Raw genomic sequence first — 14,615 nt, forward strand, 5'->3', positions numbered from 1 at the left:
AACAAATTAACTGAAGAAGACTAAACCTCAAGACTCAATGAGAGTGCAGCCAAAGTTACAATTAATGTAAATTTTCATAAGTTTAAAAGCCAGAGTTATATTTTAAAAATTTAAATATGCAGAGATACCATGAACGTGGCAATTCATAAAAAAATTTTGAAAAATGAATAATGTTCATTAAAAAATTGAAATATGCGAGCTAAGAATTCTCCTTGAAATTAGACAATATTTACTTAAATAAAATGTATCATACAATAATATGTATTCAGTGTAGTCTTAGTCATATAAAAATTGTCATAAAAATAAATGTAGTAAATAGATTAGAGAAACACACACACACACACAACACACCACAAACACAAACACAAACAGCTAAAGAAAATAACAATGGGCTGGTTCTGTAACTCAGTAATAGAGTCCTTGCTCACCCTGCTCAATATCCTAGATTCAAATGCAGGTACAACACACCCACATACACACACACACACACACACACACACACACACACACACAACAGCCTTATTTGTGGTATTCTATTTTTACTTTATTTTTTTATCATCTTGTTTTTTAAAGAGTTCAAATAAACCTTTATAAAATTTTAGTATCCCTATGCAAATCTCTTGGTTAAATGAATGATTATTTTTAATTTTGGCATTGGCACTTGGCAATAATTATAGGAACAGAATCTTAAATTCATTTAGACCAATTTTCTCATTTTTACAAAATAATACTAGAACAAAGAAAAGAAAAAATCTGGTTCCAAGACACATGGTCTTTAGATAAAAACTAAAAAAGTTATCTGGTTCAGCAAATGATTTTGAAGTCTACTGTGTTTCAGACATCATGCTAAGTGCTTGTTCCTGCCCTCCAGGTATGTGAGATGTGAGTGACTGGCATACATAAATAATATGAGTAAAATTCAGTGAATGTTATAAATGGAGAACACAGAGAGCTAGTGACAGTGGACTGAGGAGATCCAAAGACTCACACATGGTGCATACATTACTACCTGGCTGATTTAAAGAAAAGATGGCTGAACCATCTGATGCTTAGCATCAGCATTTTGTTTTGTCCAAGATGCAGACAGTCTGGATAGAATGTCTACCTGGCAGGCTCTTTGTGATCATTGGATGATATTTTACTAGGTAGTAGCTTTTTATTTCATAATAATTCTAGAAAATTTTCAACACCCAAATCATTACATGACTAAGCCACTCATTTATTTCTTCCTCACACATTTATATGTGGATTGGTTTTTGGCAAATTTGTGCTATGTTTAGTGAGATTGGCTCAAATGATGGGTCGATTACCAGTCTTTTCAGTACCCCTTTCATTGTTCTTAGGAAGCCAGCATGGCTGGACGTGTGGTCTTCTCGGAAGAAGGCAGAAACAATCAAATCCAATCACAGAAATCATCCTGTGTCCTTTTATGTGATATTTAGGCAGATGTGGCTCTAAGAATGGACCAATAAGAGGCTCAGAGAAACAAAATTATTGTTATACATAGAGGTCCACAAAATATGAGAAATGCCATGGTATGCCAGATGATAGAAAAATTTTTAGGATGGGGCCATTCTGTTTTCAGCTAGCCTTTATCAACAGCCTCCTAGTTATGGAAGGTCCAACAATTTCCATTCACATCATCTCCTGCAATGCACTCTTGTTTCAGGCAAGCAAATCTAGCTAGACTAATGTATTTCAGGTGGCCTTGATCGCATATCATTTAGGACAAGCGGGTTAGGATCTTGAAACTTTGAAGAGTAAAAATTCAGCTCTAAAAAAAATCTCTGTAATTTTCTTTAACAGAGTTCTACTTGCAGCTGTCCCGGTTTGTGGGCCTCTGACCATAACAGAGTGACACAAAGGTTTCAGTGTCTGTGGTATCTGCCCGCATGATGGTTGAATAATAGGACGTTCCACTGGACCTCACCCTTTTCTCCTTTGGTGTGGTCCCCCCTCCACACCATGCCTTTGATAGTGGAAACCAAACATGGCTTAGTTCCCAGGGATCATGAAAGGATGAGAAAATTCTGACTAAAAATTACAACTCGGAGAAACCCTGACTCGAAAAAACCAAAAAAAAAAAAAAAAAAAAAAAAATTACAACTCTTATGCAATTGAAATACCCCACTAATTTCATCAATTTTGTTTTTCCAGATGGGATGGGAGAAGGTGGGGTTCATTTAGCTTGCTATAATATCTCGCTGTTTAAGATGAAAAGAATGAAATAGTATTCCCTACTGCATCTTCCAGAGGTGTCGGCCATTAAGTGTGTATGTGTGGGGCGGGAGAAACAGATGTTTCCCTTTTAGATAAATCTAAACATCTTGCAAATAAAGAATCTACTTACCACATGTTCTATCTAACCAACATCAACCCACCTGCACCAAAGCAGCTGAACTTGTCATTTCAGACACGTAGAAACTGAAAGGTGACAGGAAAAAATTGGTGAGAACAGATGAGAGACTAGTAGGAGAAAAAAAAACCAAAATTATGTGGGATGTTTCCCTGCATCTGGAGGCAGAAAAAATGTGATTAATCCAATTTGATTCATCAGAAATTCATTGAGGACTCCACAGAATACCTACCATTATGTCATTCACATGAGGGAGGACCTATTGCGTTTAAGTGTCACTTAGGATGAAAGTCTTACTGTCTCCACCGTTCACAGGATTATGTGGCACCCACAAGCCATTCCTTCATATCAGTCCCGTGGCATTGGATTTCATGATACTATTTCTTTCAAAATATTCTGCCGCATCTATAAGTTATCACTCAAGGCAATGGTGTTTGTAGAACATATGTGGCATCTCTCATTAAAGACATGGGGGAATGAAAGGAATAAAGGTAAAGAATTGCTCATCTATCATCTATCATCTATCATCAGGAGGAGGTATCTCCCTTCCTGCCCTCCCACTCTGTCCCTGTTGACTTTCCCATTTTCCTATGTTTTCATGCTCCATTCCTTGCCCTCTAGCAACCCCCCCACACACACACACTCCCAGTCCGCTCATGTAGATCTCATCCACTTCTCCTTTACCGGGCCATCCATGTGTCCCTCCTAGGGTCTTTCTCTGTTGGCTAGCCTCTCTGGAGTTGTGAGTTGCAGTCTGGCCATTCCTTCCCTCACATCTAGTATCCACTTATGAGTGAGTACATACCATGTTTGTCCTTCTGAGTCTGGGTTACCTCACTCAGGATGATATTGAGGGAGGTACCATGATAGATGAGGACATCATAGAAATAGGAAGAGGCAGGGTGCCAGGGAGGCTCTTAGGAATCTACAAGGATGACCCCACCTTAGAGTGCTGGCAGCATTCTAGAGGGTGCCTGGACTGGTCTACTCTGGTAAACTAACCGTCAACACAGAGCCTTTGTCCAGATGGAGGCAGATGCAGAGATCCACGGCCAGGCACTAGGCTGAGCTCCGGGAATCCAATTGATGAGAGAGAGGAGGGATTCTGCAGGTGGGGGACATTGAGATCATAATGGGAAGACATGCAGAGATGACAGACCACACTAGTGGCCCATGAACTGTGGAGACCCCATGGGACTGGACTAGGCCCTCTGGATACAAAAGACGGTTGTTTGACTAGAACTGTTTGGAGCAAGAGGTTCCAGTACTTAGTAATCAGTCGTGCTGGTACGGCACAGGGACTGCTGCTGTAGGCATGAGGAGGCTTCATATTTTATTCAATAAAGAAACTATTAACGAGGCTTGAGAAATGACTCAAAAGTTAATGGGTTTCCTGCTCTTGCAGAGGACTTTGGATTCAGTGTCTACCACTCGCACTGGTCAGCTCACCACTGCCTGTAACTCCCTCCAGTGGATTTGATGTCCTTTTCTGTGTTCTTTGAATACCTGGACACATATAGTGCTCATACAGACAAACGGGCTCAAATACATAAGCATAAAATTAAAAATTCAATAAAAAAGAAACTATTGGCATATATTGGGTAAGAAAATCATGTGGTTAGTAAGATTATTCCAGCTACGGTAAATGCGGACAAGCACGGTGCAGGGAGAGGGTAGGCACAGGTGGTGGTCTGCTTCAACAGTGGAGGTCATTAATGAGTGACTTTACCCACTCCAGTGAAGACAAATGTTGAGATTCAGAGCATATTTTATACTTAAACCCAATGGGGTGAGTAAAAGAAGAAAAAGAAAAGAGACAGGAATGCATCCGATATTCTCACCTGAGTAAATTAGTGTGGCGAATAGGTAACCAGAGACAGGTCTTTAAACTAGAGAGGTACACGTGTGTTTGCAAATGTGTGTATATGGACATGACTGTGGATGCATATAAATACAGAAGTATGTATGGATTACCAAGATTTCAGGTTTTAGACAAATTTTAGCTTTCCAGAATAGAAATTTCATAAATGCAAAGATACCATCTTGCTCACTATTACAGCATATAGAGAGCACTGTCTGGAAACCATTAACAAGCAAACAAAATAGTTTTGTATGAGAAAATAAATTAATAAATGTATGAATGAAAATTGAGGTGTTGTAGGCAACTCAAGTTTAAAATTTGAAATTGGTGAGTTATTTGCACAAGGGTGCTACAAAAACAAGCTACCAAATGAAATCAGGTTGAGAGTTTATGGAGAAAACTCTTAAGAACTGCATCTTGGAGAGCATAATCTAACATTTTAATGGAAACAGAATACCCAGCAAAGAAACTGAGAGGTTTCCATCGGTAAATAGGAAGCTGCTAGAGTGCTATTTCTCAGAAGGCAAGTGAAAATAAGCAAGTACTTCAAATGAGAATAGGCTTTTTCATTTGTAAATGTGGGAGTCATCCCGACTTTTAAAGCATTGTGTAATATAATAAACACATAATTTAAAAAACGTTTTCAACACCTGTTTTGTAATACAAAAGCATAACTCATTAACTTAATTGTAATTAATTAATTCATCATTTTATCTAGCATAAGCAACGGCATCATGTGGAACTAACATATTTGAATGTAAAGTGTTACAAATTTTTTAGACAAGTTTATGACAAGAGGCATTACTCCTTTTTTCTAGGCATGGTTCTGGGAAGATACACAGTGCTCAAGGAAACTATCAGGACTGTGCTTTTGGAGGTAGCAGTAAATAGTGTGGGATGGAAGTGGGAGGCTGGGGTTTATAGAAGGTACACAACTGAGTAGAAACCAGGAAACAGAAGGGTGTCAGTGGAAATGACAGTGCCATAGGACCTAAAAGCACCAGTGTCACCAACATTCTCTGTCTAGATGTTTCAAGGTCCCTGTTAGCTTTTCTGAATAATTAGGAAATTATGCAAAGATAAAATATAAGCACCAAGAATTTTTGCTTGGAATAAACAGCATGCAAGAGTTTTGGAGATATATATATATATATGCTCAAGAGAAGACAGCAGCCCACCTGAGTAGGAGAGTATGCAAAGGCTTCTGTGGAGAGCAGGCATGTAAGCAGTATGCACACATACATGCAGGCATTCACACAAATACATGAAATAAAAATATTTAAATAGATTAAATAAAAATATTTTAATTATATAAAATATAACCAAGTGATGGTAAATAGGAGATTAGCTCTAAAAGTTCCCAAAGAACACAGTTTGCCTTACTGTGCCTGCATCACAGCAGTCTACATCAGGTCAGACCCTGTATTCCAAACCCAAACATATTCAGGATTATGTTTGCATAGAAGTAAAATAATATCACGAGGTTGCTAAGGAGAGTAACTTATTTTCACTGATTAAGGCACATATACTTGCAGCCTGATGCTTGTGGGAGTTCCAGTTGCCAACAGGTTGCTATATGGATTGTTAAGAAATGGCTGTGGTTTTTTGCCCAAAGAACTTGGAGTCCTAGATTACTGAACTCTTCCTGTGTTTGCCCAACTCACCAGGTATATGAAAACACACAATTTTGCACTACTGAAAATAAGCAATGAATGCTTAATGCTCTTCCATAGCTGCTCTCTTTCCCCAATGTTCTTTTCTTTATCTCTCATACCAAAATTTTCTACATTTAAGAAATAGCACAAATTTCCTTTGGTTTCAGGACACTGGGCGAGAAGGGCAAACATTTATTTCCTACACTCAGCACAAAGATATAATTTTTTCATAATCTGAAGAGAATAATTTGATGTTGCAAATTTTCAAATCTTCCTTGTACCAACCTGAAATTTAATAATGACAGTAACATATATGAAAGGATTATAGTGAGTACTTGGTCACAAATTTCATATAACTTTGTAACGTATAAAACTATCTGGGTAATTTCATAGATCAAGAAGTGAATGATTTATATTGGTACCTCTCACATAATATTCTGAAATTAACCCTTAAACTTCAGTTAGTTATCAGTGATTCTGCCCATACATATTTCCAATAATACACAAAAGAAGCCAGAAACAAGAACTTCTAATAGCCCTAATATGACACAGGGGCACTTTTACAAGTTAGTGTGAGTTTCCTTTAAGATGGAGTCATCTGTATATTGGTACTGGGTTTAGAAATATAAACATATTGTTTCATAATGTCATTGCTCATGAAGGCTCAGCATTTCTTCTTTTTTCTCCTTGAAACATTATTCCCTTGTTTGTTGATACTTTAACAGACTCTTGTTTTTTCTATTTCAAATGCCAGAGGAATCACATTACTGTCTACCCACTGAAACCTCCTTAGGAGCATAAGCAAAAAAAATGGGCTGGAGTAGATATCACAGATGTTTTTTAATGTACCTACCCTACCTAAATGTTGTGCATTTTTTAGTAGATTGCAGAAGATACAGCGCAAACATCTTTGTGTGTCAGTGGGACACGTTTTTCCCCTTGTTATATGAATGGTCCTGTGTGGTAGGGACTCAGGACAGAGTTAACCAGACTTTGCTATACAGCTTTGTCAATGACAAAGTGCTCTTTTTTCCCCCGTGAATACAAAATAATTTTTTTTTATATCTGTTGTTGAAAAATAAATGGAAGACTGTACTCAATTCAAAATCATTTAAAGCACAATTAAAATAATAAATAGATTTTTCTTGATTATAAATATTTATATGTTTAGATTCATCATAAATTAACAGTATTTTTTAAAACAGTATAGTGTATGATTTGATATGAAAATGCAATCAGATGGTCTGGTGGTTAGAATGAGAATGGCCCCCATAGGCTCATATGTTTGGAATCTTGATCCCCAGTTAGTGGAACTGTTTGCAAAGAGGTATGGCCTTGTTGGAGGAGGTGTGTCACTAGGGGTATGCTTGGGGTTTCAAAAATCCATGCAAGGCCTAGTCTATTTCTCTCTGAAATTTGTGATATAAATGTGAGCTCTCAGCTACTTCTCCAGCACCATGCAAGCCTGACTGCCATCATGCTCCCTACAATCATGATAATGGAATGATCCTCTGAAACTATAAGCAAGCTCTCAATTAAATCCTTTCTCTTAGAAGTTGCTTTGGTCTTGGTGTCTCTTCATGGCAATAGACTAGGAACTAAGAAAGATGGCATTTAAAAACAAAAGCAGACAAACAAACAGAAAGTCCTTTCTTGTAAAGAGAAATATTGAATTTTTACAGCTGGAACTTTGTCAGCTATGAAATGCTACACATTTCACTTAAAAAACCCACGACCAAGGCAAAAGCCAAATTGGAGGAAAAAAAAATAGACCACTACTGAGCATAGACAGAAGGGCATAAAGGTGAAGTTAAAATATGAGAAGAGCTTCAGGAGTGAGCTGTTTGCCTGCTTTCTGTGGACATGCTGAAGGCATGCTATGAATAAATACAGCTTCCAAGCACAAGATGTCCTTATGAATCTTGAGAGCCCTTAAGCATGAGATTGGAGTGTGCAGAGACTCTTAAAAAAAAGAGAGAGAGATTGGCCAAAGTGGGCCAAAGTGAAAAACAGCATAATATTTAATATATTCTGCGGTATCCTGCAAAGACCTATTTTTATGCCACCTCGTTGGATAGAGACATTAACAAATGGTGAAAGGGCGGGGGAAAGGGAAGAAGAAACTATCGATCTAAAACAAAAGAGCTCTCCCAAAAGCACAAACAAAGAGACAGAGGTGAGGATCTCTGGGAAGCACATAGAACAACATTGCTTGTTTGGGAACAGAAGTTAAGAAGTAAGAAGTGTGTCCTCGAGCACCTGTGAAAAAGACAAATAATCAAGGATGAATCTAAAGAGGAAGATGAATTAGAAAGACTGTGTTTGTGGGATATAAGTAGGAAAGTTTTAGTAATAAAATTCATTTTCTGTGTTTCCCTTTCTTAAGAAAAATATAGTTAAAGCAAAAAGAGGATTTGTCACCCCTAAGAATAATGCCTTTAAAGATTCAGAATTTAAAAAGAGCATCAAAGCTCCTGGACTACTTGTCCCTACTATTATATGTAAATTTGAGCATTCTATTTAACTGCAGAGGTTTGTCATTCTAATAATGGGGAAACTGAAAGGTTGACTATTGGAGGATTATGTGAGAAGAATTCATGGTCCTGTATTATTTTAGGCATGGAAGCATTTTTGTTGTTGTTGTTGTTGGTATTTTATGGCATAGATGACCAAGTCAGCTTTTTTCAGAAGTCCCTTGGTGAGTACAAAATCATCTCTTTGAGAACTGATTCATAGAATTAGATATACTTAACCTAATTTAGGGTAGTTACCCAATAACATTGCTTAAATAAAGGGATTTTATTCATTTACATGTTTTTTTTTTCTTTTCAGTGTTCCTATTCTAGTAGCCAAATGCTGTTCTCTAGTGCAGAGGTCTCTGATTTGTGGGAGAAGAGGATCCAGCACACCTAAATAAGTATTCCCAGGAACTTGTCCTGTGTCTCCCTGGTGCTGTGATTCTTGTATACTAACAACAACGTTGTCTGCCATGGTTTTTAAGCTTCTCCTGTGTAACTTGGCATAAGATTTCTAAGACTCTTCTACCAACAAGCTTCCTTCTGTTTATCTCCTCTAATTTAGTTAACACGCCAAAGGGTTTCCAGGATTGGATATAATCAGCATTTTGTTAAAATACATCCAACCAAACCTTACCCTGAAACAAATGGCAGGCTCTGTGGTGTTGAGGAAGAATATGGAAGCTGTACTTTAACATATGTGATGCCATACAGAAGGAAATATATTTTCATATACTTGTTTTGGATCTATGGCTGGAAACTCTACAAGAAATGATACATTGATAATCAAAAAGTCTATAAACTTGTTTAACACAAGTTTTATTCGATCCTAGAACACTAAGAAGAAAATGAAGACTAAAGATTGAGTTAATGTGTGCATTCTTTTCCACAGCTAGTGTTATTGAAGAACTGAAAACTATGAGAAAACAAAGAATATAATTCAATGATAAACTTGGATCAACATGGCAAGTCCTGTTTGATAAGGTTGTTCTTCATGACACCTTAACTTTATGATAAGGACATTTCTTTCTTCTAGTATGGACAGGCCTCTCAGTGAGGTCTTACAATTTGCTTGTGGGGAAGTCAGAAATCCTTCCAGTGATTTATATTCGTGTTTAAGTTAAAGGGAATGGAAAGGAAAGATGAGAAACTTCCCTAATTCTGCTATTTCATCAAGTGCCAGACATTTTGGGGCAGGATGTAATGAACACCTCATCAATGATACTCCTCATCTCTTCCCAGATTTCTTGTAATCCAGAAATTTGGGTTCAGGAAGCACAATGGCTTCATATTTAAATATTTTAAATGCCTTATTTTAAATATTAATTTCTAACTATTTATATGACAACATATTGACTGCAGTTCCATGAATTTTCTCTGCAAAAAAATTTCCTTTGATTTTTTCATATACCTGGGCATTCCCAGATTTGATCTATCAGCATCATTTATACATCTTGTAAACACAAAGACCAGACATCATTCTATAACAAATGATATAATCTGTGGATTGGAGAAGAATTGGGTAATTATATATATTTAACATACTTCATACTTTAAAATAGTCGCAAGAAGTGTGTTATTACATTATTCTTAGTGTGTACTCCTAAAATTTAGTTTTTGCTTTGCTTCTGAGAAATATCTGTGAGCTATTTTAATGAAACTAAGATAATAATGATAATAATAGGCAGAATTATACATCAGGATTTTTTTCAAAGAGTTTTGCATTTGACTTTGACAATGAGGCTGTAAACAGACCATAATTATTACCATATTCTCCCCAGGATTTTAAAGGTAAAAAGTATAACTTGAATTATAATTTGGAGTACTGATCTAATTTTCACTGAAATAGGTCAACTGTAGACATAAAGCATTGAATTTTCCCAAAGTTTTCTCTGATAACTCTTTATTTAGAAATTCTCAGAAGAATGGTCCTGTGTTGTTTATTAATAACAACTATATGATAAGATATCTTAGTGATATGTGAGGAAAAATGCAACTTAGCAACTGAATTACCCTCACCAATTCATGGATATAATAATTGCTCATTTGAAATTCTAGAATAAAGTTTGAGATGGAGAACAAAATAAAATACTTAACTAGTAAGTCTTGTCCCTTCTCATAAATGTGGCTTCTAGTCTATCATTTCTACACGATTCAAATATCTTACCTCAAAGGAGACAATGATACATGCTTCATATTGTATTTTCAAAGTGAAGTGAAATGGTTAGTAAGGTCTCAATAAATGGCAGCAATTGATATTATCATGATCACATATCCTGAAGGCCGAGGATTCTTAAGGTGACACTTGCTGTTACTGACACAAAAGAGAGAAGAAACAGAGAAAAGCTTTCCTTGTGGGTACACATAAACCCCAAAAGTGTTAATAAGGAAGCAGTAAGACAACACATGAAGAAATAAAAGCAAGGAGGCAATCAATTTGCGATAGCAAAATCTCACTAATATACATTCATTTGAGATTCTACACATTAAATTCTGAGTGACAAATTTGATTATTAAGGGATGTTAATAAGCATATAGAATGTGATACATCAAGAGCAATAGAAACCCTTAACAGTTCAATTACTATTAAGTGGAAGTCATTTATTATGGTTATGTCAGTCTTAATTTTTATCATTTGATATGTTCTTTACTCTAAAGGTGATACAAACAACTATTTTTTACAAAGAGTTTGCCTTGTTCTTTTAATTCCTTGTTAGATTCCAACCATCTAAGGAGTAGAGTATCAGAGCTAGGACTATTTGCCATAAAATAATGATGAGTCATTAATCTGATTATTGCTATCTTCTTAAAAAATATGTTCAAAGACTTCTGTAAATAAAACATACAATGATGAAACTGAAAACATTCATCATTTAAATTTAATTGAAAATTTCTTTTAAACATTAACTTTAAAGTCCAAGATGTCAGAGATATGAAAATACTGTCTTGACAGTAGCCCTGAGGGAGAAGAAAGAAATGATCACTTTGGTAGCAGATCAAACAATCCCAGCAGGACTTGCTCCTCCAGCACCGGAGCTCTGTTTAACCTTTGAGAAGATGGACACTTCACAATACTCTCCCTGCAGTAGGCAGTACATCAATAACTGATCATTCCATTAAGTATAAGCACATGTTTACACTTCACGTCTCCATTAGCAATTTTTCTGCTAATTGATTCCAGATCAATTAAAATAGAAACAACCTAAGAATATGAGAAATTATGAGTGCCCACCGTAGATGGATCCTGGAGTCCTGATTAATTCCCACTGAATATGAAATGCTATCATTTTTAATAGCAATGCTGGTAGAACTTGCTCAAGAAAGGGACTTCCTTTCTTTCGGAATTGTCTACTCTGAAAAATTCAACATGGTAGAGATTCAGATGTGTCTAAGCAATCACTCATTTGTTACTATTAGTCTACTCAAGTCAGGTTTTGCTAATGAAATAATGAACACATGTTTCAGTGTTCCCAAAGCTTACTCCAGGCATATTAAATAAGAAAGCATACAAATATATGCTTGCATTCTCTGTGAAGGAAAACTAGATGATGTTTTAAAATTGTCATACAACATTTACTCCAGTAGAGAATATAAAAGAAAGTCCCTTATGAAGTGAGAGTGGATCTATGTGTAGGTGAACGCATCTGGTATTAAGGGAAGAATATTTGAGGCAGTGATAATGTAGTGAACAGACCATGGAGTGAAGAAGCATGGCAAATACAAGGACAGAGGAAGACTAAGGCAATTCAAGCAATGAGGGAAAGGAAATGGTTCTGTGAGTCTGGAAAGAGTACACAGGGAGCAGTAGAGCCACATGCCACAATGGAGTGGTTTGCAACAGGTAACAACTGATTACTTTTGCCTGTGGGTTATTTGCTGCCAAGACTGCTGCCAAGAGAACATATCTGGGAATGCCATCCTTACCATACCCTGCTTTTTAAATGTGGATTTCCAGTCTGAATACAACATGGTTTTTATCCTCATAGTCCTCTCCAGTAGAACTTTTTGTGTACTGTAGAGTAAAGTAGTTATCAGCTACATGCACTTATTCTGCATTTTAATATTCCTAGCACATGACTGAAACTGAATTTATAATTACTTACAGGCATTTTTTTAATTTACAATTAAGACAACAAGATTTGATTCTAATGATATTCTTTCAATAGTTTGTCATTGTTTGATCCACTGTAAGAAATTATAGGGGGAAGGAGATGATCAAGGAGATATTTACAGAGGAAACCATATGTGATCAACCCCACCTCTTAGTAGTTGACACACACTTACACTGTGCATACATTGTGGGTGTCCTGGAGCAGTTTAGTTTTTATATCTGCAATCAAAGCATAATATTAATGGCACCTCCTCACGCTCCCAAAAGTATCATGAAGTAGGTGAAGAGTTATATGCCGGTTTGTAGCCAAATGAGGCTGAAGACATTTGCTTTATTGCACAAGATAATATTTGCAAAAAATAAGTAATGAAAGTGGGAATACAGCCTCTGATTTCTTGGTTAGAGCTTTCACTAGGAGGTTTTAAAACATTGAAGAAAATGCATATAAATTTATATTTATCAAATCATAAAGTATAAAATTTTAGGAAGTTGGTGAATAGAAAAACTATTGGAGTGGCTAAGTTTTGTCAGGTTCTCCTTAGCAATGTCAGATAAATATATTTCATTAATTCTTATTTGCCTAACTCTCCAAGTAAGTAAGTTATTAACCACCCACCACTTCTTCTGTGACAGATTAAATAGTCTAAACATTGAGAAAAACAACATGAATGACATAGATGCCAAGACTTAGTTGAAATGTGAAAATATGTTTAATACCGAGGTTATGTTTACAACTCCTACAAACATATTTAAAGAAGCACATAGTTAAGTAATATCAGTAATTAATGAGGACTGGTAGAAAATCTTTATTTCTTTAATTCTTACTCTGTAAGCTGTCAGAAACTTCATGTAGAAAATCTCAGAGGCTAAATGAATAGAGAAAAGGGCAATATATTGTACTAAGAACTAATTGAGTAGAAGAACCATATCAAAGATATTCCAAAAGTTGAGATAAGTTAAAGCCTTGGAGTAGTTAACAGAGTAAGAGAAAAATACCACGAGGAAAGATGTGGAGTCATCTGTGACTCAGTTTCCCATGCTGAGCACATCTGCACTCTGTGGCCCTTTTCTGAATGCTAAACATGACACTATGCCTCCCAGTGACCAAGCATTGCTTAGTGAAGGTTCTGTGATCTTTTCTGCCCAAACATATTTTTCCCATCTAAGACAAAACTGAGTTAAGCAGTCGCAAAAAAAAGGAGCATACTCATGTATATATGGTGCTGAAAGAAGGCTGTTAACACCCAGATTAATAAGTAGCTAATGTTATTTGCTCCCATATTATAAAGATGGGATAAATAGCCAAAGACAAAGATTCTCTGAAGATGTATACCGTGGAGGTTATATCTCAAAAGTAAAATATTTCAACTATAGAGAAAAAGCTTTAGTCAAAGGAATGGGGTTTTCCAGGGTAATATCCTGAATGCAATGTCTTTTCAACACATATCCTGATGTAGAATTTTTCATCAACCTCCACACACATCCACAAATTATTCATTGATGGAAATAATGATTTCACATATTTTCATAGATTTTTTGAAAAACAAACAGGCATAGAAGCAACTCTTACAAATCACAGCTGAATTAACTACACGTGAATGTGGCATGTTGGGTAAAGACCAAGGATGTGCAAACATTCTGCTCACACATGATTTGCTATGAACTGATGGACAGTGCAGCATGGCTGGAAGCGCAGAGCAGGATGAGCATATTGACAGATATGTACAATTTGTATTTGGTGCACTTGTTTATCTAAAAAGAACCTACAGAACAACTCCTGTGACTCATACTCATGATGACTTACTTCTCGTTTACAGTTAGTCATTTGTTTGTTTTGTTTTATTTTGACTTAGTTTAATGTATTACTTGGTGTCCAGATTCCATGTGAAACATGTTGCTTAATTGACTGTGGTATTTCTGTGTTTTTTTTTCTTTCTTTGTGGGTATGTATTCAAAGTAAATAATGAATACTTCTAGAATGATTTTCTGAGCTAAGCTCACTCCTGTTTCAATGTGCCGTATATTATCAATACACAAAGAAAGGTGAAAGGGGAAAATGAAACATAGGACTTGGGAGAACTAATTTGACAGGAAAGAAATGTTGCTTGAAAGTTAA

The sequence above is a fragment of the Peromyscus eremicus genome, chromosome 9 (assembly GCF_949786415.1).
Source record: "Peromyscus eremicus chromosome 9, PerEre_H2_v1, whole genome shotgun sequence".
NCBI lineage: Eukaryota > Metazoa > Chordata > Mammalia > Rodentia > Cricetidae > Peromyscus > Peromyscus eremicus.